The sequence below is a fragment of the Odontesthes bonariensis genome, chromosome 9, assembly GCF_027942865.1.
Source record: "Odontesthes bonariensis isolate fOdoBon6 chromosome 9, fOdoBon6.hap1, whole genome shotgun sequence".
Lineage (NCBI taxonomy): Eukaryota > Metazoa > Chordata > Actinopteri > Atheriniformes > Atherinopsidae > Odontesthes > Odontesthes bonariensis.
The window spans coordinates 26,293,253-26,297,497 of NC_134514.1; positions in this window are offsets into that span (position 1 = coordinate 26,293,253).

Here is a 4,245-nt window from a genome sequence, read left to right on the forward strand (position 1 = left end):
TCGAGTATGTGTGGGTCCATTCACATGTTGAAGGAGGCCAAAAGTGTCAAGTAGAGAGCAGAGTTCTTTGGCATTAGTGTCCATGTTATTGTCCATGTGAATGTTAAAATCCCCAGTTATGATAAAAAAAAGTTATAGTCAGTGCGGATAACTGACAGCAGTTTAGCAAACTCATCAAAGAAAGTTCCTGGGTATCTTGGTGGTCTATAAATGATTAGGAAGATAACTTTTGGATCCCCCTTTACTAAAAAACAGAGATATTCAAAAGAGCTAAAATCACCAAGTAAAATTTCTTTGCACTGAAAGACTGATTTAAAAATGGCGGCAACTCCCCCGCCCTTCTTACCACTTCGACACTTATTGATAAAACTGAAATTTGTTGGTGCTGCCTCATTGAGAATGGTCTGGAAACAGCTACATTCAGTCAGCCATGTTTCACTAAGAAATAAAAAGTCTAGATTATAGGTCATGATCATGTCATTTACTAAGAGGGATTTGTTGGCTAGTGATCTGATATTGAGTAGGGCTAATCTCGTGGAGACAACAGGTGATACTGGTGTGTTTGGGGGTTGACACACCCCGGGGGTCCGGGGGGGCGAAGGCTGGGGGTTTCCCACTAGGGGTTGGGAGAGACTCCGCCAGTTGGACTGCCGGGGCTGGTGAAGACTCCACTTGTTGGGCTGTTGGGGCTGGTGAAGACTCCTTATCTTGGGGTGAGGATGATGACGTTGCAGGTTCTTTCTGGATCTGCTGTCCTCCATGGTCAGTCCTTGCTAGAAATTTGAAAGCAGTGGCATGTCTCTTTTTTAAAAGGTTTCTAGTATGTGAAACCTTTTAACCTTTTTGTTGCATTTAGGTGGTATAACATTGTTTTAACGCTGCAGAAAAGCCAGAATTAAAAAAAAAAAACATGACACCGGCCCTTTAAGAGTATCTATCTTTATGTTACATAAAGGATTGATGAAACCGAATTCTGCCTCTTATAAAGGATATTAAGGATATTTTATAAAACTGTTCATAAAACTACTCAATTGCAGGTCTTCCAGAATTGCTGAAACAAAATGTTACAAACATTCTTGTCTAACTGGCAGCATGTACATCTTGCCTGACGGTAGCCGGCTCTGCTCTAACAGCCTTCAAGCTCTACCAGGATTGGCTCAGCCTATAGGTTTAGTTTGCAAAACTGTTTACCCCACAAATCTGTGATTCAGGTTCTTGTGAAGAGTTTGTAGTACTAACTAATAGTGTGCTTCTATTTTGTCAAATCATTTCTGAAAACTTGCATCTGTATCAAAATAATCAATCAGAAATCAAGTAACAGCCTCCTAACAGTAAGTAGTTGATACAGGTTCTAGAACTTCCCTTCCGCAGGTGGATTTTTGAAACATAAACAGCCAGGCCGACTATAGAAGGTTGAGGAAAGCTATGGAAAATACACTGCAGAAGTTATGGGATAATTATATTTATCCAGAGCAACTATTGAGTGCAAACAGTGAGAAAAATTGAACATGATGTTGCATTTAGTGGCAAGCGTGCAGAGAAAATTCACTGGATCACAGCAATGTGCTGTCAAAGCTATTCTTGTCCAAGCTATTCAATTTGGGAGCTGAATCGTCACTAAGATGACAGTCCCTGATTCAAATCTGAATAATGTACGATGATGAATATAATGCATCCATTGAATGGTACATTGAAATAGATACAGGCAGGTGCATGTGGGTGAGCATGTGAGTGTGTTTGAGAGAAAGAGTGAGAGGGAGAAAAAGAGGGGGATAGACATAATCAGTCATTACACCCTCAAGCTAACAGCACACACGTACACGCAACGAGAACACAAAATGATCAATTTATGCTTTTGCCAGGGAAGACATGCACTTTTTACAGAGGCACAAATGAAACACAGGAAACAGAAATACACATAATTTCTAAAACTAATGAATGAAACGGAGAACCAACAGAGAAACTAGCTATTGTTCTTTCTCTTGCCGTGGCTAGCCAATACACTTCCTTTTCTGCTAAATAATGCATGCTTATGATGAACAAGGAAGCACATAGTTCATTAATTGTGTGATCGGAATAAAAGAAAATCTTAAGAAGGAAGAAAATCATGGCCATAGACAACAAGTAAGAGGGGAGAGTTTGGTTTTTACACTTCAGTGGGTAAATCCAACTTGGATTTCCTTATTTTGCACTGCAGTAGCTGACTCTGCTGAACATCTCCCAGAGAGAGGGGACAAGCAAAGGTGACAAAACCATCAAGCATTTTCAAATTAAGGTGTGCTGCTTTTCTTTCCTTGTGCTACTGCGCAATATTTTATTTCGGTATCCATCCAAAGACAAAGAGCAAAGCTCTTAAACCCCTTAGTCCTCTTTTTAGCAACTGTGTCTCCCTGCTGCAATTATATCTTATTAAGTATTCAAATCTCCTCGTACATGGTGCTGTAATGCCTCCCCTGTCTTTATACCCTTACAGCTCCCACTGCTCAGAGAATGGTTTATGTATGCCATTTATCTATATACTCTTTATGTTTTTCAAGCATCCAGTTTAACCTCAGCTCAGTCACACGTAAGGTGCTTACTGCCTTGAGCCAGTTTTGCACATGCAAAAAACGGTGCCCTGGAAATCATTCTCTGCCGCACAAGTCAAAACAAAAGCAGCGAGCCTCCAGATACCAGCAGTCAAATGTTTTACAAAACCTTATGTAACACTGATGCACAGAGACCAAATGAGCCAATCACAAGCTGTGAGCTGACGTACGGTATTTCAGCCTGCTGTTTGTTTGTGGGGAAAAATGTGTTGTGAGCTGGTCAGTTAAATTGAGTGAAATAGCTGAGCGAGCCAAATCTGAAAGAAACATTTAGAACTCTGTGCAAAAGTCATATATTAGCCACTCATCTGCCCACAGAGCAGAAACATCGAATGCCTTCTGTTAACCACAGCATCCCCACGCATATGCCATAGGCTGCCATGTGTGAACGCTGGAATTTTTTTAGACTGTAGATAAAAGTGTGAAAAGAGAAAACTGCTGGTACAGCAAGGCAAGACTGTTGAGCTTTGTGCTTTATAAAGAATCTCTTTTCCTTAGTTTTTGATTTTAGCAGGCAGACAGAGGCATGGAGAGAGAGACCCTTGCTTTTTCCCTGCCAGGAGACAGAGGTCTGCCCTTTGATGTTTTTGGATGATGGCAGCCTTTGATGAGGATTTCTATGGCTGTAGAGTGGCTGCGACATGAACTGGCAGGGCTTCAGCTGCTGAGACACACTGAGAACATTTTTAGGAACAGTACTTAAGTTCAAGTATTAGTTGGACATTTTTCTAAATACAACTGATGAAGATCATTCTGTAAATGTAGCAAGCAGCCGGCTGATCCAAAGATTCCTGATAAATATTGTATTTTTTTTTTTTTTTTTTTTGGTCTTTGGTATCAGACTTTACACTAATGGCTCTTTCAGTCTAACTGTGCTGTGGAAAGCAAAATAGGGGGGAGTTTTCAAAACTTCTAGCTTGTCATTTTGTTGTTGGCAGTTCTTCAGTCCTGAGTTGTATGCAGTGTACTGTGTATATTACTACCAAGGAAAATAAATCCGTCCTGACAGAAAGAAAGAGAGAAGTTCCCTGAATGTGCCAATGCACAGAAAAGTTGTGGTGACCCTGTGGTGACAAGAAGGATCACCACAACATTGTCTCATGCAGTTCAGGGACTGTATGATACACAATCAGCTCTCATTTCATTTCCCACTTTGCCTGGATGGATGCCTCCTGTCTACTGGCCTCATAAGTATTCATCACAGGTTAAACTTTGAATGCGGTGCATCACAAACACATCATGGTAAGCACTGAGCGTGCACTCCTCTCAACATAGCAGATAACCTTTCTGTGTGGCGCAAACCCATTGAAATGAATGGGTTTCGTAGCACAGTAGTTGCAACGTGAAAGGGACATAAGCAAAGCCCTATTACTATTTATTTGCTACATATTAGTCGCTCTTTTTACTGGCTGGAATTTTGTACTTAGCATAAAGAAATTAGACTGATGTCATCTGCTCAACTAGCTCAAAAAAAAGGAAAGCATGTTCTTTTCACAGTTTGTTCATTTCGCCTTAACAGTCTCATAAGTGAAAAGTTCATTCAAAAAGTACAATAATGACAGGTATATCATTTGCTTCAGTTCACATGAGAAATTTGAGTTGCTGCCATTTGGGCCAATTATGTCACTCGAGGCCAGACTTAAAACTGCACAAGCCA